This window comes from Protopterus annectens, chromosome 2.part0 (genome assembly GCF_019279795.1).
Source record: "Protopterus annectens isolate FY-2018-M chromosome 2.part0, PAN1.0, whole genome shotgun sequence".
NCBI lineage: Eukaryota > Metazoa > Chordata > Ceratodontiformes > Protopteridae > Protopterus > Protopterus annectens.
This window is the reverse complement of record NC_056728.1, coordinates 137,183,152-137,211,038: the sequence shown is the minus strand read 5'-3', so window position 1 is coordinate 137,211,038 and position 27,887 is coordinate 137,183,152. Positions and strand designations below refer to the sequence as shown.

At 41.9% G+C, this 27,887-nt stretch overlaps 1 protein-coding gene across 3 annotated transcripts in view; it reads left to right on the top strand.

The window, feature by feature from the left end:
- Positions 1-27,887, top strand: part of TYW5 (tRNA-yW synthesizing protein 5) — a 200,064-nt gene that overhangs the window by 170,917 nt on the left and 1,260 nt on the right. The gene's annotated exons all lie outside the window — the stretch shown is intronic.

Here is a 27,887-nt window from a genome sequence, read left to right as displayed (position 1 = left end):
ATGATTGTGGTATAACGTAAGATGGGAGATAAGTAGTTTGGATTCAGATCGGGATACAGCACAACCTACCAGATGTTCACATTGAAAAAGTTGAGAAAAAACTAGAGATGAGGAAAGGGTCTAACTTGGGCGTTCTTACATGTGAAGAAAATTCATGACAAGGTTCCAAGAAAGCTGATTTGGGCAATCCTGCCATGGTTCAAAGCCTTAGGAACATTGGCAAAATTGGTGCCAGCTGTTTACAAGCATCCAGTAACACAAGTATAAGCAGTGTTCAGGGGAGTGGGTATGCACCAAGGTTCATCCCTGAGCCCACTGCTGTAAATACTGGTAATGGACTACAAACTGGTCAAAGGAGTCTGATCAGCAAAGCTGATGTCTGCAAACAATATGGTATTCCAAGCAAACTGAACAAAAAAAATTATCAAACAGTAAGGTAATGGAATGCAAAGCTGAAGGCACATGGTTGAAACTGAGTCCAGATAAGACCATTGTAATAGCAAATGAGGGAAGAAATCAGAAGAATTTGAGAACTGAGATAAATGGGAAAATAGTGGAACAGGTTAAAGGCTTCCAGTATCTGGGAGGGGTGGTTGAGAAGTTTGAATGAGGAGGTAAAAGCTAAAATCAGATGGGCTGCAGCCAACAGGCACAGTGTCAGGAATAGTGTATGACGGAAAATGCCAAAGAAGTTGCAAAAGTACAAAACAGTGGCACAGCCAGTACCACTGTATGGTAATACCTGGGTAGTGAAGGACCTGGGTAGTGAAGGTAAAACAGATGAGAAAGCTAGAGGTGATGCAGATGAAGTGACTGAGATGGGTGGGAGAGATGAAGAAATGAGGACATTGGAATAGAAGCCCAAGAAGTTCCAATTGTAGAGAAGGTCAAAGAACAGATGTGCCAAATTCATTGATCGTAAACTTAAAGGTTTATTACAGCAGGAAAATCATAAATCATGTGTGCAAGGATTCCTGAAATTTTATTTAGAAAGGATAAATAATCTTGAATGCGATGAGAATGATGTATTAATTCCCATTGACGTGAGGGATGTTTACTGAATCTCCCATGATCTAGGGACACAATGGTTCTGTGACTTCCTCTTACAGGGAGGGATGGCACAGGAATATATCAGTTTATATGAGGAATTAATTGAACTAATTTTAAAGAACAATTTTCTAATATGTGAAGGGCCAGTAGTATCTATAAAAGAAGGGGGTGGTTATAGACTCCCCCTGTGGTTCCTTATTTGCAAATGTAGTTATGGTGCAGTGGGAATATAATTGTTTGTTTCTCACATGATATAAAGATTCATGGCACTTATATTTGAGCTATCTGCATGGTATATATATCATCTGGAAAGAGAATATGGCTAAAATAGATGACTTTACAGGATACATTATTAATAGCACTTCATTCTTTGAGTTTACATACAAAATCAATAGAGATAGAATAGCCTGACTGGATGTTCTTTTGGAAAAGGATTATAAGCAAGAGAGAGATATTTCCCGCATCCATAGAAAGCCCACATATTCTAACAGTTTTCTGCCCTTTTCTTGTGTCCATCCCGCTCCCCGTAAACGAGTGGTAGTAAAAGGGAAGCTCGTGAGAGCTGTTTGGTCCCCACCAATGAACATTTTAGGGAGGAATGTAATAATTTAAAAAGATATGCTTACAAGAAGGGGCTACCTTTGGGATATGATAGTTGAATTAATGAGAGAAGTTAGTAACAAAAGAAATTCAGCACATTTTACCCCCATCTTGAACAGCGGAGGCAAGGGAAAGGTGCATCTTAATGTAAGTATTAGTAAAAAGGATTTACTTTCACCTGTAATTCAGTAATCACAACCGTTAGCATGGACAGCAACATGATCAGGTGCATTCTTAACAAAAATTGTGCTATATTTAATGAAGATATAACCGTAAGAGGGAAGTTAGGAGGGAAGCCCCATATAGTATATCGAAAGGGTACCTCTTTCAAAAACATTTTTGAAAATGTAAAAATTAAGGAACAGTGTGGGCAATTCCGTATGTCTAAGTGAAGGTGCTCTAAATACTGTAGTTACATCAAGATTGGCTAAAAGGTTAAAATCCATAATTATAACCTCTCTATAAGTGGCAAATGTAACTGTGAGAGTGGAGGTGTGGCTTATGATGTATTGTGTGAACAATGCTCTGCATTTTTTATCAGGAAAACAGAACACCAGTTAGGATCGTATATATGAACACCGCCTTTGTTTAAACACACAAGTTGTTTTCCCAAACATAGTATTAAATTTATTGTGGTGGAACAAATTTAAAGAAATAGAAGGGGTGGTCCATGGCCATTAATACTGGAAAGGCAAGAATTACAATGGCAGCTGAAATGTAATGCCTGTAATTGGCCAGGATTAAATGAACACGCCTCCATCACCAGCCTATTGAAAATGAAAGCTTTAGCTCACTGATTGGTTTAAGCATCATTCAATGACAAATAGAAAAATTCATCATTTTAAGTGCTGCTTATGACACAAAATAGTCATTTATTTATCATAATAATTTTGTTGGTTTTGTTTTTAACACTATATAGATTTAGAAGTATCATTAGATGGTTTAAGCATGTTTTATGTTTTTAAGGATTTATATTTGAAGATTCATGTTTAATATGTGGTCGTGCGCATTAGGGAATGGGGCTCATCGATCATGAGATCATATTTTGGGTATTTAAACATTTTAATCAATGAGTTTATCTGATGAAGTATTTTATGATGAAAGCGCTTATCCTTTGTATATTTTAGAATTAAAGAACTTGCATAGAGCTTGTATTCAGTCCAGTTGTTTGGTGTTTTTATTTTATTTTTTTTAAATTGAACAGTGTTATAATAAAATTTGCTACCAGTACACCAAACAAGTCGCATTGCACAGACCGTAAACAGCTTAATTGACTAGAACTGCCACATTACCTTGGAGTCACACAGCTAACAGTGGCCCGCATCTTGCTGTATAAACCTAGAAAATGCCCTTATCTAAAGAACTTTTTCAAATGCTACTATCTTAACAGGAAAATACACTCTGACAAAATGCCTAATTTCCACTTCCAAATCACACAACATATGGGAATGCCTACTCCACCATTCTTGCATAAATTCTGTCTTCTTTCCAAATTGTACTTTTTTCTTTAAACGTGTCCTCTATTACTCTCCACATCCAGTGATATCCAAGCACATTTCACTCCTCTGGTTTTGTCTGTCTTCTTTACTTCCTGTTTTTCAATTTTGCACAGACTCTTTCCCACATTTTCACTATCCATTCAGCCTTAGTTTACCTGTTTTTTTTTCCATTCCTTATGTACACAATAACACACAATTTACTATGTGTTAGTAGCTATCTGTAATTTGACAGTGACTCCTATAACCTCTTCTTCCATTGGAAATTGCACCTTTATGCTTCTAGTTTAAGGGGCTAACAGTTTCTCTGTTTTAACCATTTCAGCAACATTTCATTCATCGACTGTTTCTCTTTATATCTGTACATACTACCAAAAGGTTCTTTACATCTCCAAATCAGCAGATTACTTGATTACTGGGCACTAACTTGAAGCTTTATTATACAGAATTTTTCTTAATGTTTTTTTTCTGACATTACACTTTGCTGCATCTCATAGATTGTTTCCTTTTTATTTGAAAGCTTTGTGCTTAAAAAATCTGCTATTTATCTCTTTATATAAACAGATTTTTGTAACTTCTTTTTACTTTATATTTACTGTACTGGAGCATTTCTCCCCAGGCCTCTGCTAAAAAGGTTACTGTCCAGTCAGACTTTCCTAGTAATCAAATGTAAATAAAAGTTTACCTGTGAATATTCAGTTGTATAGGTGCCTAGTTCTTTACCTGTTGACCATAATTTAGTTATATTACAACACCCCGGTCCTTTTCTAACATTCATCCAGTTTAGGAAAATAATTCCCTTCCTATATCCAACAGACAATTTTTGCACATAGGATCATAGGAAGTTACTAGGCTATTGGTCCTGAGGCCCTTACAAGCCTAGCCAAGAATTTAGTCCATGTTCCAACAAGTCAGCAACCTATGCCACTGTCCAGCAGGGACACAGATGGAATCCCGGGGGTGTATTTTCTGTTCCCCATCCAGTTATCCAGGTTGTGCTTAAAAAGGTTTAATGAGATACTCTGCTTTATGTGGAAAGGGAGTCTATTCCACAAAAGGGGGAGTCTCTGGGACACAAATCTGTCCCACCAACAAGTCCTATTGATGTCACAGACTAGGTTGAGGTCTCGCATGTGGGTTACTTGAGTGGAGCTTGACCTGTGGATATGCATCAGTCCCATCAGGGCGGAGTCTGAGACTGCTTTATATGCCAGACAGAGGTCACCTCTGAGGAGTCTGAGACTGAGTAGAGCGACAGGGCTTTTTAGCCCATCTGTGTAGGGTAGATGTTTTGAGGCCCTGGATTCTCCGGGTGAGGAACATCTGTAGTCTGTCCAGCTGCTATGTGTGCTTTGTGAGGTACATGCTGAAATGGCTTTATACTCAATGAATATGACCACCTTGTCCCTAGATGAGATACCCTTACTACGTGTGCTTTGTGAGGTACATGCTGAAAGGGCTTTGTACTCAATAATGAATATGACCACCTTGTCCCTGGATAAGATACCCTTACTAATGAGGTAGGCCATGTAGAAAGCTTTCCATACAACGGAGGCAATATGTTGGTCAGAAGTCTGTTTGCTTTCAACCTGGGTACCCAAGTCCCTCACGACTGATTGCGTGCTTAGTACCTTATTATCAGTGTGATAATTTGTGAGGATCTCACTCTCCCCAAAAGGGATGATGATGCATTTTTTGGCATTCAGTTTGAGGCCATGTGTCTGGCAACAGTCATTGTGTGTGAGACCCTCTTCGAGGATGTCTGCATCACTAGGGGAATTGATGACAGCACCCACCTTGCAGTCGTGTGCAAACTTGGTTAGCCATAGCCCACTAGATTTGGCCTGCACCTCCGAGAAGTACATCCCAAACAGCAGAAGCTCCAAGACCAATCCCTGGAGTATGCCACTTGTTACAGGTCTACTACTTGAAGTGGCTTCTCCTACTTTGACTAGGTGGGTTCTATCAGTGAGCCAGTTTGCTACCCATCTGGTAATATATGGATTGATGCCTAAGTTGAGAGAGTTTATTATACTTGAGTGAGGAATGGTATCGAAGGCTTTGGCCAGGTCAAGGTAGGTGGTGTGCACAGTCTTCCCCTCGTCTATGGTCTTGGTGACTTGTCTCAAATAAGTCAGCCAAATTTAACAGGCATGACCTTCCCTTGACAAAACCAAACTGTGTGGGGTCAAGTGACTGGAGGTTGCCAGTGTCCTTGTTAATGAGGTCCATGACAATGTACTCCATGGCCTTGCATATCAGGTTAGTTAGGCTGATGGAGCTATAATTTCCTGGATCAGTGGATGCTCCACCATTGTGCAGAGGGATGACGGTAGCTGTCGTCCACTCATCTGGGACAAAGCTGGTACTCAGGCTTTGGTTGAATAGTGTGTGTAATGGTGCTGCAAGTTCCTGCCTGAATTCATGATGCAGCCTGGGATATTATCGGGTCCCATGGAGGCTGTATTTTTTGCCTTTGACTTGCTCCCTAGAGATACAGGGAGGGGAGGTACTGGGGGTGTCCTGTTTTACTGATGAGGGGGACAGAGAAGTGACGTTTTCACTGAACCCATCTGCCAGCAGGTTGGCTATATCTACAGCATTTCTGTATGTGGTGCCCTTGACCACCAGTTCTGAGCAGATCTGGGTGCTTCCCTTGAGATTGCAGACATATGTGAAGAAGGCCCTATTGCTTTGGAGGATTTCACTAGTGGTCTTTACTTGTTCAGGCTAAGGAGAAATTGCTTCCAATTGGGCACCTGCACCTTCTTGGTCCTGGACTGCAGTGTTTTCCTTTTATTATAGAGTTTATTGTAGATGTCCACCAGACAGGTTTACTGTTCCTTGAGGATGATTTTGTCCTGTGTGGTATTCCTGATTCCATGCAGCTATGTAAATGCTCATATAGTACTTTGGTGTAGGTTTGGACATGTGTGCCATTTCCTAGAGAAGGGGGAAGGAGCTGTGAAGCTGTTTATACCTTTCCCTAGGAGGTTGTAATCAGCTTTGGAGAAGTTTTTTTGTTTGACCCTAGCTGGGGGGAGGGGAGGAGATGGTGACTTCGAAAGTGACTCCTTTGTGGTTGGATCTTACCAGGGATGATGACAATGTAGGGATGCTGCAGTGGTTACTCATGTTGGTTAATATCAAGTCCAAGATATTTTCACCTCTTGTGGGGGTGTCAGCCAACTGGTCCAAGGTATTTGCATTGACAAAATCAAGGAATCTCTGGGCATTTTTGTTTTGGCATGAGTATTTCTTCCAGTCTATGGTGGGTTAGTTAAAGTCGCCCATCCTGATACATTCGAAGAGGTCCAGATAGGTGGAGTGGGCATCTTGAGTCAGAGTTGGAGGACCCTGCCTCCTTTTTTGCTTTAAGTAAATACTTGCTGTGTGTGTGTAGTAGGTTTAACAAAAGGAATTGAAGAAAAGCTTGTCTGACATTCTTATCCTTCTTAAATATCTCAAGATTCCAGGAAACTTTTTCTTACAAAGCCTGTAATTATACATTCTAGCTGCATTGGTGTAGTTGGATATGACTGTGACCCAGGAGACTGGAGTTAGCAACTTGGGCTCCTAGGCAAGCTGGAATGGAGGAAGAGAGGAATGAGATTTGTCTGCTTGTCCCCTTCAGGAAAGGGGAGGGGCATGTACTTTTGAGCAAACTGTCTTTGGTAGAATTCCCAGTATAGCCTGGTACTCATGTGGAGGTGGTTATCTACGAATAATGCCATGGCCAATGATAATTTAACATGGAGGATAGATCCATTGCAAACCAACCCTTTAGATGTGAAAGAGCATGCATGTATACGTGTCGGGTAAAAATAGCCTGGCACTCATGTGGAGGTGGTTATCTACGAATAATGGCATGGCCAATGATTTAACATGGAGGATAGATCCATTGCAAACCAACCCTTTAGATGTAAAAGAGCATGCATGCATACGTGTCAGGTAAAAAAAAAAAAAAAAAAAAAAAATACAGAAAACCTTAAATACCCCCAATGACGGATTCAGTAATTACCCATTTTGTTCAGGTCTCACCCCAGTGATGCTGTACAAAAGACTAGTTAATCAGGAGGGAGAGGGAGTCGTTGTCTAAAGGGAAAAACTGCAAAAAAAATAAATAAATAAAATAAAACATCATAAATGTAATTAAATGAAGTATGTAGTTGGGCAATTTGCTTATACAAGTGTACTCCAAAAATTTGATAGTATTGTTCTGTGGTTTATCTTATAAGCCTGCAGTGCAGTGCCAAAGTACAATTGTTTACAATTACCATAATTGTAAATGCTCATGTAGATCAATGTTGCAGTACTAATCCTTGGGTCTTCCTGCCATGCAGAAGCTAACATCCTGATTCCCAGAGTCTTTGTATCATCCAGAGACGACCAACATCTAAGGAATGATGTTTGGACATCAGGGTAAAAGACTGGTGTCCATTTACTCCATCTTCAAGCCTTTCTAGGCTGTGGGATACCTGAGGACATAATGACCCTCCCACTTGTCTCAAGTCCTAAGACAGAGGACTTGAAGGAGAGGAAGAGGGGTACAGGTGGGGAGAATAACTTTAGGGCACCCAACCCCCAGCAATTGGAAGCCAAGCAGAAAGAGGGGAAGGAGGGTGGGAGTCAGTACTTCAGCACTGATCTACTCAACATCTATAATTATGTAAGTGCAACACAACTGTACTATGTTCTTCACAGTCAGTGGTTGTAATACTAATCTTTGGGAGAACTCCCAAAGCTACAGACTGGGTGGTTGGCTGTTTGAGGGCTCCTAGGATGAGAGGTTCTGAAGAACAGCTGTAGCAAAATCTGCCTTAGCCTTGGATGCAATGCCTAAATGGTAGTGTTTGGTAAAGGTGTGGACAGGACCAGATGACAGTTTTCAAAGTGGCCTGAGTAGGGATGCCTTTTTGGATGGCAGTGGTGGCCACTCTCTCTGGTGGAATGTGCCCTGACAAATATTGGCAGTTGACTTCCATGATATGTATAGCAAAAGGTAGAACAGTTAGCTATCCATTTTAAAATTGACTGGAGACAGGCCTGAGGTCTTTTCTTTGTGCAGAGTCCACCAAAAATTGATTTGCTGTATTTGAAGTTTGTGTCCTGCTAAGGCAGTAGTTATTCTGTCTGTGCACATCCAGTGAATGCAGGATTTTTCAGCTTTATTTTGAGGGTTAGGGAAAATACTGGTTGGTGTATAGCTTGATTTAAGGAGAACTTTGACACTACATGGGGGTGAGTGAAGGATTAGTTCTCCGGGTATCTGTATCACTACAGAATATAGTGAAGGGTTCTTTGCACTTCAGGGCTTGCAGTTCTGAAACCCACTTGGCTGAGGTAATTGATATCAGTCAGGTGGTCTTCCATGAGAGCATCTGTAGAGTGGCTGAGGTTGCTGGCTCAAAAAGTTTCAGGGTAAGCTTTTCCAACAGGATGTTCAGGTTCCCAGAGGGTATAGGATTTTTACTAGGTGGTGTCAGGTGTATTACTTTAAGAAACTGTTTCAAATGGGGGTGAACATATGAAACAAGAACAAAGTAAGAAAGCAGAAATGGTAGATGCATGTGCTTTAATACTTAAATAAGAAAGGCTGTGCTTACATAATTCTGAAAGGTTTTTCCAGCACTTGCTTCATGTTAGCACTAAGTGGATTTGTACCTTTGCCCTGGCACCAAATAGAAAACCTTTTCCACTTCTGCAGTACCCTGGGGATTAGGGTAATGAATGGAAGGCATACAGGAAGTGGTCTAATTATTTGAAGGAGAAAGTGTCTGCTGTCCATGACCCAGTTTGACAGTTTCTGGAGCAGAAAGTTTGTACTGTTCAGAGGATCGGCAAAGAGATCAATACTGTGGTTTCCCCATTGGTGGGTGAGGTCCAAGGAATGTGCTTTCTCTCTCTCTTTGTCTCCAGCAACCATTCATTGGGGTCTAGAAGGTCCCATCTGATATTGTTAATCCTCGTTCATTCCTTACGTATGGATATCGGTTCCGAGCTCGGAACCAAACCGGCCATTTTCTAAGCTCATGTCGGCTTCAAACTCTCGAGCTAAACTCTTACCCACAGTTCCCCTCTCCCTGTTACCTCAGATTTCATTTGCCGCATTTCCATCTGGTCGTGTCAAGCCACTTCTCTTGAGCCAAGTACAGTCAATTGTTGTTTAATTGCTTTACAAATTACTTTTCTGTCAGAAAAGTTAACATTTTATTGTCTCTTGTCCTATTGCATCTAGCATTCATATTTTCAGGTTTTCTTCTCTGTCCTTTACTTACCCTTTTTACCGCGAGGTAATTTCTCCTTACCATCATTGGTAATCCCTTTCCTTTCTTTTTCATACCTTTGGGTACTCTCTTGTACCATTGTTGGTACTTTTCTTTTGTTAATATGGCAGATAAAAAGGGTAGTCCGGAGTTTAAGCGGTGTTCTGATTGTGGACACAAACTGCCTACTTCTGATGCACACTTTTTATGTGTTTATTGTTTGGGAGCTTCCCATTTATCTGTTGAACCATCTTGTACTATATGTGAAAACTTTTCTAATAGAACTTTGTTAGAAAAGAAAAATAAGCTGATACCGAAGGGACTTCTAAAATCTCCCTTTTAAGAGGCTATTTCTGGGTCAGAGGTCTCAACCCCTCCTAAAGCCCATAAGAAAATTGTTTCTACTAAGGCTAAATCCTTGCCTTCATCCCCGGCTGGAGACTCTCAACAACCAAAATCTAAAAAGGCAAAAATTTCGGCTCCTGAGCTGTCTCAGTCAGCCCCAGTGCTTTCGATGCCTAGACCTTCGGCACCATTAGTGATTTCGGCTCCGTCCTCACCTGCAGCCTTATACATATCGGCATCGAGGGGCTCCTCGATTCAGACCTTTACCACTGTATCTGCACCGACCATTCATTCGGCGCAGACCTTGACCGCGTCTGCTCAGAGATCTTCCTTGGAAACGAGGCCTTTATTACTGACTCCAGTTTTGTCTGTTCCATTTTCGGCACTGACAACCACTTCGGCACCGATCCCTGTGTCGGTGCAGACAATGACATCGGCACCGATGACTCCTTCGGTGCAGACTTCAGTAGTGCAGTCTTTCTCGGCACCGTTGTCCTCTGTGCGATCAGATGAGATGGGCACCAGAGTCTGCCTCTTTTGTGGACAGGCCTGTTTCTCCCTCAGTCTCGGTGAGGTCCACTAGACATCTTTCTGAACATGAGTTGCGTCTTGTGCACCAGGCATTCTTGGCCAGAGGTATTCCACCCCCCCTAGGAACTATCCTTCCTTGGGAGGTGGTCATCCATCTCCAAAGACACCTACTTATTCTCCTCCTTCATTACCTTTGAAGTCCATGGATATAGTACAGTCTTCCCCTTCTGCAGTTCCCTTTATGGATCTCACTAATGAACCGCAGTTGACTTCGTGGCAGGAAAGTTTTGCTACGACCCAGGATGTCAGCTGTGATATGCATAGCTTACTGCTCCACAGCCATCCACGGACTCCGAGTCGGCAGGCTGAGCTACTTAGGGGAGGAGTGCCCCCTGTCCTCGACATACACTCCTCTCCGGGTGGACCAGCCTTCCAGCTGATGGAGAAGGCTTTTGCTGCTGCTGGCGATATTGGACTGTCTATACCTCCGCCCTCCTCTGGTACACTGGTTTCACAAGTCGCACCTAGCGGACACCGGGTGCAAGGGCCTCAGGACATATTTCCTCAGGAATCCCCTTTTCCGTTGTCTTCTCCAGCTTCTCCTGCTGAGGAGGTCCACCAGGAAAGTTTGTGTAAGAGGAAGCACATAGACTCCACAGAGGAGTCTCTCACCGAAGACACAGATTTCGATGAGGGGGAAGGATCCCCTCGCTCAACCTCTGAGGTATCCTTTGGCGATATCCTGGAAATCCTAAAACAGAGAGGTGACTGGTGGCCCTCTAATCCGACCCCTGAGGAATCTGTGCTCCTGCAAGCTTTTCGCACCCAGCCCCCTACTTCTTGGGTTACTCCACCTGCCGATGAACTTGTCAAGTTCATTGTGCAGCGTGCTTGGAAGGCCCCTGATACTGTTGAAGCTATTCCCCAGAGGCCTAATAAGATCTTGTCCCCTCCTGCTTCAGATCCCCATTGGTCCAAGGGTCTTCCTGTAGATGCTTTGGTGGTGGCGGCCGCAACAAAAAAGGATCTGGCAGAAGAAGAAAGCCAGACTGTCCATCCGCCTAACAGAGTCCCGGGCCCTGGACAGAATAGGGAAGCACACTTTTGCTTCAGCGACCTTTGCTATCAGGTCCCTGAATTATATGGCACATTTTACCAGGCTTCAAAGGGATCTGGACTCGGAGCTCTCTGAAACCTTGGCTGGTGCAGTGTCTGATGAGGTCCATGACAAAGTTGCCTCTCAGCTAGCCACCATTGAGTCTATATCTAACTCCTCTATGCGATTAATATATCACGCATCAGAAGGAGCAGCTAGAGCGGCGGGTTTATCTGCGGTCTTGAGACGACACACCTAGATGCGCTTGTGCAACTTCACGGAACCTTTCAAGTCTTCCTTTCTTAATGCCGCCATTGAGCCCTCCTCGTTGTTTGGGCCCAAAGTTAAAAGCACACAGGCCAGATGTGAACAAGATGATAAGACCCTTTCTGTCGTAGGTGTCCGTTATTCTTCCCCTCAACATGCTTTCTCCCGAAACCAAAAGAGTGGGAAGATATGGTTCAAGAAATCTCAGGGTCCTTTCCATGACACACAAGCTGAGTTTTCCCCCAGAGGCAGAGGGGGAAACTCACACGAAATACGCTCCTTTCAGGGCAGAGGGGGGCCCGCGTAACCAGGGTTCCAGGAATTCTTTCCCTGGTCATTCCTAGTAGTACGTGATATTCTTATTGCTTCTCATAAGTCCTCCACTAGAATTACTTATCTGAGCAAGTGGAAAAGATTTATCTGTTGGCTGAAAGATAAACAAGTAGACCCCTTTTCAGCACCAGTGTCGATAATACTAGACTATCTGGCTGACCTTTTTCAGTCGGGTCTGTTAGGCTCTACCATTAGAGTTCATGTGGCTTCAATTTCTAATTTTCATGAGGGTGTCCAAGATTCCTCTCTTATGTCCCATAAATTGTGCAAGACCTTCATAGAGGGTGTGAATCATCTGAAGCCACCTTTTAGAGAACCTATTCAACCATGGGATTTATCATTAGTTCTGCAAGCTCTGACAATGGCACCTTTTGAACCAGCCTCCTCTTGCGACCTCAAGTATTTGTCATGGAAAACCTTGTTTTTGGTCGCTATTACTTCTGCCAGACGTATTTCTGAACTTCAAACATTATGCATCAAGAGTCCATACTTGATTTTTCATAGAGATAGAGTGTCTGTGAGAAGTAATCCGTCGTTTCTGCCTAAAGTGATTTGAAATGTCCATTAATCAAGCCATTGAATTGCCAGTTTTCTTTCCCAACCATTCAAACAGAGGAGAGTATTGCCTACATACCCTTGATATTCACAGGCAAATCCGTTTTTACCTAAACAGGACTAAACCCTTTTGTAAATCTGACCAGTTACTTTTGGCCTTTTCTGGACCTAGATTAGGATCAGCTGTTGCTAAGGTCACATTAGCTAGATGGTTGAAGGACTGTGTGACCTTTATTTACACACAATGTAACATTTCTTTGCCTACTACCATGAAAGCTCATTCAACAAGGTCGGTGGCAACTTCTGCTGCCTTCCATGCCAGAACTTCTTTACATGACATCTTTGCAGCTGCAACTTGGGCTACGCCTCATACTTTCATCAATCATTACAAATTGGATTTGGCCTCCAGGGGGAAGAGCATCTTTCGGTTCTATGGTGCTCAGGAATGTCCTTCCATGAGAGCCTCCCAGGAATAGAGGTAGCCGGGGACTCTGTCCCATGCGTAAGGAATGAACGAGGATTAACAATATCAGATAAAGAAGTTATGTCTTACCATAACGTTCCATCTGTATTGTTGATCATCATTCGGTCATTACGACCCTCCCTCCTTCCCCCTTCCTGTGGTTTCTAGTGGATCTCGCCATCCAGTTCTCTTAGGTTATTTGACCAGAGGTAGCCTCTACCTTCTTTAACTTGCAAACTCAATCTGAGGTAACAGGGAGAGGGGAATTGTGGGTAAGAGTTTAGCTCGAGAGTTTGAAGCTGACGCGAGCTTGGAAAATGGCTGGCTCAGTTCCGAGCTCGGAACCGATACCCATACGTAATGACTGAACGAAGATCAACAATACAGATGGAACATTATGGTAAGACATAACTTCTTTTTCTCAGCTGCTGTGGTGTTCTGGCCTGGGATGTATGTTGCTGTTAATGGAGTTGCCTTTGTGCCAGAAGCCATTCCTTTATCTCTAAACTGCACACAGGGTATAATTGAGTTCTCGCTTGTTTATGTGCCACATCACTGTGGTGGTGTCTGTCCTAATCTGCAGCGTTGTTAGGGTCAGGTTGCTTTGGAAGGCTTTTATTGCTAGAAACACTGTCCTCATTTATTTTTTGTTTACATGTAATTTTCTTTGCTGTCCTTCCATTTCACTGTTGCAGTATTCATTGCAATAAGGATCCCTTGCCAAGGGTGGCCCAACTCCCAGCCAGTATACCAAAGCCTTTATAGGTTGCTTTAAGGTACACCGTACGTCACATGTATGCTCCTGTATCCTCAAAACTTCTTTGCTGCGAGTCTTAATGCCATCTGTTGATCATCTGTCTGATTGCCTGTTTTGTTGCTGGTTCACCAAGACTTTTCAGATAAGTTTCCCGTTGGTTTTTTTTGTATCTTATCATTTCATTGTTTTTTTGTTGCTTGTGGGGTTTCGTGTCATCCAAGGAGGGTAAATACCAGTGTGGGAGACAGATTCCTCATTAAAGACTGTCACGAGCAGTGCTTGTTTTGTCTGGGTGATTCCCACGACCATACAGCCTATTCAGTTTGTCAGGCCTTTGTTCCCAAGATGCTCCATAGTCTACCTTTTTGGCTTTGTATTCGGAGAATCAGCATGTTAAGCTTTTAGCTAAACGCCAAATGGAAGGAACTTCCTGCTCCAAGGGTCAGCAGTCTGTGAAGAAGGCCAAGAATTCTAGGCTGGATTCTTCTGCTGTTCAGTCTCCACTAGACATCCCTCCCTAGGTGAGTGAAAGCTTAGAGGATCGCCCGGCTCTATTGTTTGATTCTTTTGCCGCGACCATTTTAGAGACAGGCATGGATCCAACTTAACATGTCCTGGGGGCCTTGCAGACATCTGCTTTGGATGTTTAGGGGAACTGCAGCTGATGATTTCCGAGGGGCCTAGGCGTGTTCCTCAAATTTTGGTCAGAGAAGTCCCAACTACTATTATTGAATGCCTTTCCTGGGTCTGACCCTTTTCGTTGTATAAGGCAGTTGACTCTTTGAAGAAAACGCAGAAGACTAAGCACATTTCTCCAACTCCATAGGATCTGCAAAGTGAATGGCAGAATTTCACTCGGGGGTTGTTTAATGCTTTGATGGCTTTGAAACCTCGGGGAGGTTCTGTTCCAGCCCCCAGGTCACCAACTTCCCTTAAAAGACCCAGGGAACAGGATTCCTCTGAGGAGGAAGTGGATTCAGAAGAGAATCCCTTGCTTACTCATCTCAGATTCTCCTCTCGTTTAGAATATGGGTCTGAGGAAGAGGAATCTACTAGTCCTAACATTTACTTCTTTCAAGGAAATTTCTTTTGGAGACGCTCTCTCTAGAAGGATAACATTTTTTAAATGAGATTGTGCCCAGGTTTCTGAGGTACAGAAGAGGTATTATGAACTGCTGCAAATAGACTCTCCTAGACCACCTGCTTTTCCTCCTGTTTTACCTGCTTTGTTTGATACCTTTTCTATGGCTTCTAAGGCTCTTGATCCCTAGCCCCTTACCCCCAAGAAACCTGATAGGTATTATAGGGTGCCTGAGGACTGCAAATTTCTATGTAGGTGTCCTTCGGCTGACCCTTCTGTGGTGTCTGTGGCTTCTGACAAGCCATCTCAGTTGCTGGCTTCTACTAAGTTACTTCCTTCTGATAAAGGTAACAGAACTATTGAAAGGCTAGGTAAGAAGTTTTATACCTCTACTACCTTGGCTTTTAAGGCTGTCCGTTATCAGACCCATATGTCCAGGTGCATTTTGGCTCTTAAAAGAAGAAGCTGAGCCAAAAAGCTGAGCCAAACCACCATGGCTGTAGCAAAACACAACTTTATTTACAGAAAATAAATGCTAGGGGTAAGGAGTTTCACAATCACACTGACCGCTTCATCAGACTGCTTATACCAATCAGTGAAGCTGTCTCACTTAAAACCTTCCTCAAAGCAAGGGCACGTAGACATTAAATGGAGTGTGATAAGAAAATAAGCACTACATTCTCTGTATGTAATTTTTAAGTAAGATATTTGTGTTATTTTACATTTTTATTTAGGTAAAATGCAATAAGTCTTTGTTTATATAGTGTGTACATAGAATTTATTCAAAGGGGGTTTTAAAAGCTTTTAAAAAAGTTAGTAGTATTTTTGATTAATTATATTTTAATTTGGTTGAGCTGCTTATTGGACGATAAAGAGTTTAAATAAGTTGACATAACATATGAGTTGATTGGTAACAGCAGTCTGATGAAGTGGTCAGTGTGATTGTGAAAGCGCTTACTCCTAGCATTTAATTTCTGTAAATAAAGTTGTGTTCTGCTACAGCCGTGGTGGTTTGGCTCAGCTTTTTCTTTTTGGACATTTGTTTTTGAGCTGTGAGCCGTATCCTTTGTCTGCAGTTCCGGTTTTGTTATCACCTGTGCATTTTGACTCTTCTTTTCCAGGCCTGTCAGGTAATTTCCGATCTTCCTGACTTTGTAGGGAATACTTCTGCTTTTTTCTTGTCAGGGACTTCATCCCAGGTGGTTCACCATTCTATTAAGTGTAGTTATGATAAAGCAGATGCTTCTTTGGGACAACTGCCTTTGGTTCTGTGATGAGATATTCCTGGCTTCAGCTTTAACCGTTGTCTGATGATATTAAGGCTAAGTTGATGGATGCTCCTCTGGACAAGAAACACTTGTTTGGTGAAGCTGCTGCGGATTTAAGTCCCTTCGGGATAAGGGTAGGGCCTTGCAGGAACTTAAGCATGTTTTTATTTTTTCTGTACCTAAATTTCAGAAAAATTACCCCAATAAGCCAGCCTTTGTTTGCAGGCAGTCTCACCCTCCCCCAAGGGTAAGAACGGTGGGAATTGGGCTCCTCCTGCTAAAGCTACCCAGACTTCTATGCCCCAGAAGTCTCCTCTTCTTGACAAACCAAGGTGCTGTGTGACTATTCTGTTCATCTCAGCCACATTTCACTTTCTCTTTGTCAGTCACTTTTGCTTCCTGTTTGGTTAAAGATTACTCAGGGCTCCTGGGTTCTGTCCATTATCCACCAAGGGTATTTCATGGTCTGGAAATCTCTTTCCCCTTTTATGGGAATTCCTCAGCCCCTTCAGGAGCAGTTGTCCTTCTTTCCAGGAGTGCTTCGGGATCTCTTGACTCATGGAACTATGTTGGAAGTCCCAATTTCTCAAAGGGGGAGGGGGGGTTTACTACAGAATATTTTAGTGCCCAGGAAAGAGGGCACTTGGAGACCTATTCTGGACCTCTGTCATCTAAACATCTTTCTGAAGGTCTCCTTTTTTCATGTGTTGTCCCTTCAGACCTTGTTTCCTCTTCTGCTTCCTCAGGCTTATACAGTGTCTCTGGACCTCAAGAATGCTTATCTTCATGTCCCACTCCATCCCCTTTTCAGGAAGTTTTTACATTTCTCTGTTGCTTCCTGACATTTTCAGTTCTCTGCTTTACCCTTTCTACTGCCCCAAGGGTATTCACCAAATGCCTCACTCTTGTGATTGCTTTTTGCAGGCTAAGGGGGTTCCAAGTCTTTTCCCTACTTGGACGATCTCCTATTCCAGGCATCTTTTCCAGAGACTTTTTTGCAAAATCTTCACTTTGCCATTTCCCTTCTACAGAGCTTTTGGTTTCACTATAAATTTCAAAAAGTCCTTTCTGATTCAGTCTCATGTTCATGTCTTTGTGGGGTACAGGCTCCAGACTGTTCCTATGCTGACATCCATGCCTTCTTCCAAGGCCCTTATTCTTATTTCCTTTTTTTTAATCCCTTCTTCATCTGGCTTCACTAACAACCATGGAATTTCTGGGAGCTCTGGGTTCATGGCTTCCACCATTCCTATGCTCCCATTTTGCTAGACTCCACATGAGAAAACTTCACTGGTTTCTAAAGTCAGTTTGGCTTCAGCATTCTCATCCCCTCATATTTTTAGTTCCTTTTCTTCCTTGTCTCAAGCAGGTGCTTCGGTGGTGATTTCAACAGTTGACACTCAGTGTAGAACTCCCTTTTCATCCACCTCTTCCATCTCTGGAGTTGTTCATAAATGCTTCAGACGTGGGATGGGGAGCAGCATTCGGCTCCCTAAAGATGCAGGGAGTCTGGTCACACCTGTTCAACAGAAAGAATACATCAACGTCAAAGAGGTGAGAGCTCTTATGCTGGCTGTTGAACCCTTTCATTCTCTCTTTTCCCCAGGACCTGTCAAGGTCTTTACAGATAATACCATAGTGATGTAGTATGTTGACAAGCAGAGGGGAGAAGGTCTTATCTTCTTTGACAGCTCTCCTAGTGTGGGAACTAGCTATCCTGTATCAAGTGACGCTTCAGGCAGTCTGCATTCCCTTGGGTCAAAACACTGTGGCAGATTCTCTGAGAAGGTCCATAACTCAGTCCCATGAATTGATGCTTTACAAGGATGTGTTTCTGGACATCGTCCACCAGTGGGGTAGTCCTCAACTAGAACGTTTTGCCTCTCCTCTGAATAGGCAACTTCCTTTATTTTGTGCTAGAGTCCCAAGTCCCCTGGTTTGGAAGGTGGACACCCTCTCTTTTTCTTGGAATGGGATGTTTCTGTATGCCTTTCCTCTCCTTCCCCTTATTCTAGAAGTCCTGTTCAAAATATTCTCCCAAAATCTTGTTGGTGACTCCCTTTTGGCCGAGATGGCATTGGTTCCCTATCTTGCATTTAGCCAAGGGGAATCGTCACAAGTTACCTCACAGGGTGGATCTACTGACATAAGACAAGGGATGTCTCACCCATGCCGACCTGTCCACTCTTCAGCTGACACTATGGGTGATAGGATTTTGATTCCTCACGGACACCTTTTTTGAGGATGTGCATAGAGTCCTACAGGAAGCCAGGAAACCCACTGCTAGGAAATCCTACTTATCAAAATGGAAGAGGTTTTCTGTTTGGTGTCTTTCTCATAACCTGGATCCACTTTCTGTCGGTATTCCTTTGGTTCTATCATCTGTTTGAACTGCTCAATGCAGTGAGAAGGTCACTGAAAAAACAATCAGTAAAAACAAAATGAAAACTTCCATGAAATTGTCCATTAAAACGACGAAACAAGTCATGGGCATTCAGAATCGCCAATTAGCTGAAACACCTGATCTTCATAAGGATCATTTGCATATATCCCATATGCCTCTGATACAAGAGGTTTGGGAGGTCACTCGGTGGAAGTTCTAGCTTTGCTGAAGTTTTCATTTTGTTTTTAATAATCTTTGCAAGTGGAGAGAGTATAGCTATTGGCCTGTAACTGGAGAATTCAGTAGAGCTGTCTCCTTTGTGAAGTGGCATTACGCAGGATATCTTCCAGATAGTGGGAATTGTAGCTTCTACTGTGGTTCGATTAATTAGTATTGATAATGGGTAAGCAAAAGCATCAGCTGATTTTTGAAGGTACTCGGCAGGGAGTTGATCAGCAGTGTGTGTGGTGGGTTTTAATTTTTTGATCAAGGTACGGATAAGTGATGTGGAAACTGGTTGGAAGCTGAACGAGAGTAGGTTTCTAGGGGTAGTACAATCAGGGCCAGGGGAGCTAAGAGACAATTGGCTAGCTAGGGCTTGAATTGTCTCAGTAAAGAATCAGTTAAAACTATTTGAAACATCCTGGGGGGGGTGGGTTATCAATAGTAGCAATGGGGATAGGGGTAGAAGTTTGTCCAGGATGTAGTAGATTATTCAAACCTGCCCAAAACTTCTGAGGGTTATTTTGATGTACTATCTGTAAATTACACTAGTATTGTTTTTTGTCTTGCAACATGGATTTTTTAGTTTTGTTCCTAGATTGCCTGTATTTAATGTGATCTTGGGGGTCTTTAGTAGAACATTATAAAGCCCATGCTTTGTTTCTAAGGGTAATTTTGAGTCTAGACTCTTTAGAAAGCCATGGTGCAGTTTTTGCTTTTGTTCTCTTTGAACGAACAGGTGCATGCAAATCAAGGATCTCAAGGAATTTGTTATGAAAGTATACAGCTGCCTCCTCTAAGGGGAGGTGTTTTAGAATAGACCGATTACATGAGTTAAGTTCCTGTTGGAATTTGGCAGGGTCAAAGTTTTTTTTTTTTTGTTTCTAACTTTTCTGAGAAAGGATTGTTGGGGGGTTAATGGCTTTATGCTTAATTATATGTGTGAGAAGGTGATCACTTAGATCATCGGGGAGGGTACCAGAGGTGTACAGTTGGGGGTGACTATTTGAGTACCCAGTCAAGTATGCTTTCTTTTTGGTTGGGTTTACCTATCCTGGTAGGGGTGGATATGATTTGTGTAAATGCATGCAAGTTAATATGGGTGTTTGGGGATTCTAAGGAATAGGTGCCCCAGTCTATGTTAAAATCTCTGAGTAGTAGGGTTTCTTGGGGATAGTGACATGATAGCCAGTGCAGGGTGTCTTCAAGTGTAGCTATATTGTTTCCTGGGGGAATGTACATGCAGATGACATTAATGCATTTACTTTTATTAAGTTGCAATTTGGTGGCAAGAATCTAAGTTATTAATCTGTGGTGGTTGTATTACATCTATGGTCACGTTCAACTCAGATGTATAGAGTATAGCTATCCCACTTCCCCTCCTGGAAACACGATCCAGCCTGTGTATGATATTCCCAGGTGGTAACACTTCATTGTCTGTAGTGTTAGGTTTTAACCAGGTTTCAGATAAACAGAGAATCTCAGGGGAGTGGACAGCCAGGAGTGCATGCAGTTCCTGTACCTTGTTATTAATGCTTCTAATATTGAGATGACAAGCTAGGAGAGAGTTAGTTGGTCTATTGATTGTAGGTTTATAGCTTAGGTTACAAGTAGAGGGGGTGTATATATCAGAAGTGGATGGGCCAGGGTTGGGGTGAATATCACCACCAAGTATTAGGCTAGCTCTGTAGTTGGTGATAAGCTTCAGGAATTTGTTTATAAGTTTGTGGTAGTGTTTGGATCTAGAGCTAATGTGCCTGGAGTTGATGTGTTGGTAGAGTGAACAAGATGTTGGACAGGACCTGGTACTGTAAGTATGGTTGAAGGTGGGATGATTTACAGCTGGGGTGATAGTATGGCCCTTCGGGACCTGAAATCTCGTGAGAAACTGGTTTTCATACAAGGTAAGGAGGTATGGGACCAGCAAGATGAGTAGTAGAGAGGAGTGTATCATTGCTTGGGATACAGCTAGTGCATTAAGGAACTGTTTTACCTGGTGATGCAACACCAGAAGTTAATTAAATAACTGTGCTGGGAGGGGGTGGGAGAATGCCATATAGAAGCTAATAGGTGCTAGTGAAATGTAGGTAGAGGAATGGGGGTGGGACAAAATAACCCAGATGAAGGCTGATAGGATCTAGTAAGTGGGGGAGTGGTTATTGTACTATAAATTGAGGTAGTGGGGGCGTGTGGGAATTGGGGGCAGGGAGGGGAGCGTAGTGGGGCTATTGCAGTTTACAAGGTTTCCTAGGGCTTCCTAAAGCTCTAAGGTAAGTATTTTAGCTCTTAATTAGACTAGTTTTAGCTCTTAATTTTTCTAGCTATAGGTTTGCTGTTTTTAATACAATTTTTAGTAAATAGGTTTGCTGTTTTGTAATACAATTTTTAGTGAATGTTTTAAAGTTAATACAAATCTAGGGTTGTTTTAAGGTTCGAAATACAATAGTTAGAGGGTGCAGGGGTTAAACTGCACTTTAGTTAGGGTTGGGAGTTAGCCAATTTATAATGGGGACAAACTATAGGTGCTTTAGACCCCAGTCAGCAGCTTACAGTTTAAAATGGTGAACAGTGTTAAGTTTCCACCTTGGCACTTTGTAGTGGGCTGACTTCAGTGTACTGTGTTCAGCAGGGTAGCGTCCCTCTTGGTCAGAGAGCACTGTTTTTGGGATTTTATATTGGGGAACTACCTGGAAATTAGATTGGAGCAAGTTAATTAAATAGTTGGGCAAGAGGCAATTCAGTACTATAATAGCAGACCAAGGAACAAGAATAAACAAGTTTATTGGTTGTCAGGGATAGGGGACTGCTAGTGAAAAACGGGAAGACATTAGTTCATTCAGCACACAATTAGCAGTTAAAATGGCTTCTACTTTGCTTTTTCCTAGCCCAGATCAGGTCAGTTTGCATTATTTCCCCCTATACATCACGGCTGGTCAAAAGCAGCACTTAAGAAGCACAGAGCAGTATCTATTCACATAAATTACATTATTTACTGTAACTTACAAGCTCTGTGAAGCTGCGATCATCATGCACACTTTATTTTAAACCTTAGTCAGAACCATGCTTGCGTTTGGCAAATCTGGGCATAACTTTAAGCACACAACTCCAGTATATGCTGCATTTATAATACTAGAGCACAGACAACATGAAACACAAACTCAAATCTAACACATCTACAAACCATGACATAGGGCAAGCATTTGCAATATAGGACTTTCAACTGCCGTTTCCATTTTGAATTAAACATGGCAAGCAATTACTATCATTTCTACTGTAAGTTAGACAGGGCAAGCATTTACAGCTAAGAATTCAACAGGGCTAGTAATCACTGTTTCTACTGTAAGTTAAACAGGGCAAGCAGTTACAACTTAGAATTCAACAGGGCTGATAATTACTGTTGTTTCTACTGTAAATGAAAGAGGGCAAGCAGATACTACTAAGAATTCAACAGGGCAAGTGACGACTGTCATTTCTACTGTAAATTAAATAGGGCAAACATCTACAACTAATACAACTTACCATGAGGATGAGGACACTGCCGACAGGGTCTAGAAGCACCAGGCATTTGAAAATGGCAGGTCTTAGTAGGTAGATATGATTCCTATTTGTATTGTAATGAATACCAGGGTTTCTAAAGGTCATGAATGTTGTTCCCATGTGTTTGTAAAGAACCTTTAGAGTATCCTCATGTGGAATTTTGAAAGGGGTACCATTAAGATGCAAGCTGCCATGTACCACAGTTCCCTTAGGAATTTGCTTGCTGTGATTGTCTGTTTTTCCACTAGGCTCTGCAAATAAGTTGTCAAATAAGAGACCTTGTCTTGGGGTAAGAAGGCCTTTTGTTGCTTGTTGCATTGAGTCTATCAATGCTGTGCCCCCCTGTGTTTTTCTTTTTGGGGGGGGGGGTGATGTTGGATAGTCAAAGCTACTCTTTGGGAGGCAGTGGATCCCTGGATTCCCCAGGCCTAGTAACTTGATCAAATAAGAGACCTTGTCTTTGGGTAAGAAGGCCTTTTGTTGCTTGTTGCATCGAGTCTATCAATGCTGTGCCCCCCCCTTGTGTTTTTCATTTTTGGGGGGGGGGTGATGTTGGAAAGTCAAAGCTACTCTCTGGGAGTCAGTGGATCCCTGGATTCCCCAGGCCTAGTAACCTGATCAGCTTTCAACTTTCTGCACTGTCTTAGCCTCTTGCCTCGGTGAGGTCTCCCTTTTTCTTGCCTCAGACACAGTTGCCAAGTCTTGGGTAATTCCTATTGTATCTAGGTGTGGGGAAACAAACAATTTTTTTTCACCATCTTAATTTGTTTCTCTTTCTTATCTAGTTTCTCAAAAACTTTCTCAGCGAGGGTACTAAAGAGGAACTCCTTATCCAGTGGGGTTATCAAGGAGTTCTCCCTTCACTTGGTGTGGGGGGTTGTGTCCTCAGCCAGGCTTGCCTTCATATGACAGACCCTATAGCAGCTGCCGTATATGATGCATCTAATACATCATTGCCACATTTCAGTGAATGTCTGGACACCTGGAAGACTGATGTAACTATCTCCTGTATAGTTACTGATATAACTATCTCCTGTATGTCTCCCTGCAAGCTCTTTTATGAGATCCACGCCACCCACCCTCGCTTTAGCAATGAATTTTTCTTGTAAAGACCATGTAGTTTAACATATGGAATTTACAGTTAATCTGTCAAGCATTCTGCTTTCTCTGTTATTTGGTAAAAGATTTCTTGCTGCACCTTTGGGGATTTCTTTTGCTGATTCTGTAGGCACCACCAAGGGATCTGCCATTGGGTTCTTTTGGATCTGAAGCACTCTATAGAAGTGAGCTGGAGAAAGGGAGTTGAGGTGCAGAGAGATGTCCTCAAAGATATTATCCAGAACCACGTGCAAAGGTGAGATGGCTAAGTGTCTGGGAAGATGGTAGACTCCAACTCTCTAATGAGTCTGAGCCTTAAAAACTCTTACTCTCCCAGTGGAATGTCTCCTTCATTGAGTTCAATGTTTCCACCAAAGGATAAATCCTCATGGAGTGAGACAGAGGAAAGGGTGTCATCAGAATCTTAATGTGGGTATGCTTAAAGAGGGAGATGTTCTGCATAAGATTGTTTTTCCACCTCTGTGGATTTTGAGGAATTTGAATCCTCCTGGGGAGGGCTCCTGAAGCAGGTACCTTTGGCTGGCTGGTGGAGTCCGCTGGACTCCATGAAATAATTGCCCAACTTTACCAGATCATGTACACCAACATGGGTAGAGGAGGCTGAATGCTGAGGCAGTGTGTGCTGGGGAAAGCTAGTAGGCCTTCTGGGTTTAGATGTCTGGGGTTTTGGGAACTAGGCCTGAGGACGCAAATGGGTGGTAGCAACCTCTCTCTGGTTCCCTGGTATTTCCTTATGTACCACTACCAGGGGAGTAGATCCTCTCCTATGATTACCAGCACTTGGGTATTTGAAACTGAGACCTGTAAAGTAGCCTCGGATCTAACTGATGTCTGTGTGGAACTTATCACTGCATTGTGGTTCCCAGCCATGGTGCCTTCCCAAAGGGTTACACCAGAAGGTACAGACCTAGTATTAGTCAGACCTTAGAGCTGCAAATACACCTCACCTGAGTCGATTGACGACCTGGCTGGGGGCACACAAGATTTTCCAATGTCTTTCACCTTCAGCTTATTATCCTTACATTTCTTAGGGAAGGAACCATCCAATACTGAGGTGTACAATAAGGCAAGTGGTGGTAGATCTGAAGACTCCATGTGGGCTGCAAGGACATTGGCCATAGTTTTAAGGTTTTGGAATGAAATCTAGCACAATACTGAGAACTAGAAACATTGTGCTCAGGCCCAAAGCAAACTACAAATGAAAATCCTTATGCAAGATTTGCTTCCCACATTTTAAGAAATTCTTTACTTTTCTAAATATTAAATAGGGGGAAAGTTCTCCCAGTGGGATACTTACAATTGTAGATTAGTAGGAATTCTGGAAAAATGAGCCAACCAACAAACTGAGAGCATCAAAAACATATACAGTGGATATAAAGTTTACACACCCCTGTTAAAATGCCAGGTTTTTGTGATATAAAAAAAATGAGACCACAATAAATCATTTCAAAACTTTTCCCACCTTTAATGGGACCTATAACCTGTATAATTCAATTGAAAAAGAAACAAATCTGTTAGGGGAAAAATATAAAAAAAATTAAAAAAAACGCACAATACGATGGTTGCATAAGTGTGCACACCCTTAAACTAATACTTTGTTGAAGCACCTTTTGGTTTAATTCTTCTTGGCTAGGAGTCTATCAGCATGGCACATCTTGACTTGGCAATATTTGCCCACTCTTCCTTGCAAAAGTGCTCCAAATCTGTCAGATTGTGAGGGCGTGTCTTGTGCACAGCCCTCTTCATGTCACCCCACAGATTTTTCTATTGGATTTAGGTCTGGGTTCTGGCTGGGCCATTCCAAAACTTTACTTTTCTTCTGGTGAAGCCATTCTTCTGTTGACTTGGATGTATTCTTGGGGTCATTGTTGTATTAAAAGGTGAAATTCCTCTTCAGCTTTCTAGCAGACACCTGAAGGTTTTGGGCCAAAGGTGACTAGTATTTGGAACTGTTCATAATTCCCTCCACCTTGACTAAAGCCCCAGTTCCAACTGAAGAAAAGCAACCCCAAAACATGATACTGCCACCACCATGCTTCACTGTGGGGATGGTGTTCTTTTGGTGATGCGAAGTGTTGCACCAAATGCACCTTTTGGAATTGTGGCCAAAAAGTTAAATCTTGGTCTCATCAGACCATAACACATTTTCCCACATGCTTTTGGGAGACTTGATGTATTGTTTTGCAGATTTTAGCCGGGCCTGGGTGTTTTTCTGTATAAGAAAAGGCTTCTGTCTTGCAACCGTACCCCATAGTCCAGACATGTGGAGAATACGGGAGATTGTTGTCACATGTAGTACACAAACCAGTACTTGCCAGAAATTTCTGCAGGTCCTTCAGTGTTGCTGTAGGTCTCTTGGCAGCCTCCCGACCAGTTCTCATCTTGTCTTTTCATCAGTTTTGATGTCCAGTTCTTTGCAACGTCACTGTTGTCCCATATTTTCGCCACTTTTTGATGACTATCTTCACCATGTTCCATGGTATATCCAATGCTATGGAAATTTTTTGTACACTTCACCTGACTGATACCTGTCAACAATGAGATCCCTTTGATGATTTGTAAGCTCTCTGCGAACCATGGCTTTTGCTGTAGCAGGCAACTGAGTAAATGTCAGGAAATTCCTATTAGGACAGCTGAACTTTATTTGGGGTTTATCAGAGTCTCTCTAATTGATATCAGGTGGGTTCCCAAGAAGACTGAATGCTGTAATTAAATCAAAAGATGCTTCAACAAAGTATTAGTTTAAGGGTGAGCACACACAAAGTATTAGTTTATGGGTGTGCACACTTGCGCAACCAGCGTATTGTGTGTTTTTTTTATATTTTTTTCCCCTAACAGATTTGTTTTTCAATTGAATTGTACAGGTTATAAGTCACATCAAAGGTGGAAAAGTTTTGAAATGATTTATTGTGGTCTCGTTTTTTTATATCACAAAAACATGGCATTTTAACAGGGTGTGTAAACTTTTTCTCCACTGTAGTAGCACATTGGACTGCATGTCCAAAGCCCTGAAGATGGTACCGACAGATATTGGTCTGTGGACATCTGTCAACTGGGGATGATGCAAAGTCTCTAGAAATCTGGTTGCCAAGTATTAGTACTACAGAGAACATCTTGTATTTGTCTGATCTTCACTAGTTGAGGCTGGATGCAGCAACAAAACAAATGATCATTATCTCATTAAGTTTCTTCAGCCTTCCCTCTTCCCTCCTTGTGTCATTTTGCTACTTTATGCAACTTGTATTAGTCTTGGATCCTACATCAGTGATCCAAACCCATCCTAATGCATTAAGGAATGTTTGTTTACATATGTGCCTGTTCCAGTTTGAAACTGTTGCATTGGTCCTATGTAATTTGCCAATTTCTTGCACAAATCCCTATTCCTGTGCAAGTGTCTTTGCTCTGCCTCTTTATACTCATCAGTCCACCTTCCATGCTTCATCACTGATTTTTTGGTAATTTCCACCTTAGGCTACAATTCTTTTTTAAGTCCCACCAGTGTTTGCTTCAAACTACTGAAGAGACCAAATGTCCATTTGACATTTTCATGTGAAACAAGGGAGTCATTTTTGTATCTGTATAGAAATTATATTAACTGTATGATAGCATTTGACTTGTGTCCTGACTTTTGTATTCTTAGTTATCATTTTTGCATTACATATTTAATGCGTTGTATGAATATGAACTGCGAACTGCATTCATTTAAAGGATTTTGAAATGTTCTATAAAATCTGTGTATTTTTCAGGGGAACTGACTGTGTCACTCTGAGCCATTTCTTTATAATGATATGCCATTAAAAAAATCCTTAGTGGTTTAAAGTTTATATGTTAATGCTTAATCCTTTAGTTCCATTCAGAAGGATCAAATAGTACCTTGACCTGTACGTATTTTATTCTTTTTGTTTAACTAGAATAGTATGACTGGGCCATGCAAGACCCCTTTTTTAATGGAGTACTTTATGAGAAAAACTTCATTAAACTTAACATTAATTAATTACAGCTGATAAAAGTGCAATTCGGAACAGTTTGAAATATACATATTAAAAAAACAAAATGGACAATTTTTGTAACCTTAACAGTGAATCAAGGGTATACAATACATATAGTATATGGCCAAAATATGTTAAAAAGAAAAATATAATTTTTATATTCAGCAGTTAGAGACATTTTGGCTGACAAAGGAGAGTAATTAAAATAAAGACATAAGAGCTTCTTGTGTAGGTAAAGAGAAGAAGAAAGACTTTAGAATAGCGGGGATTAAAAAAATAATTGACAAAAGTAAAAGGGGGAGGGAAAGTGTGCTTAAAAGTTGGAGGGGGAAGATGAGAGAAATGTAGCGTGTAGAGACTGGGTAGCGGGTGAGAGGTATACTGTGGAGGATTAGAATTATAAGTGAAGGGAGTTTGCTTTGTCATTGCAAAGGGGAAGAACTTATTGGGGTGAAGAAAGGAAAAGGGGAACATATGAAATATTCGAGAAACTGTGCTGAGAGATTTTTAAAGTTGCCCAAAATCCCAA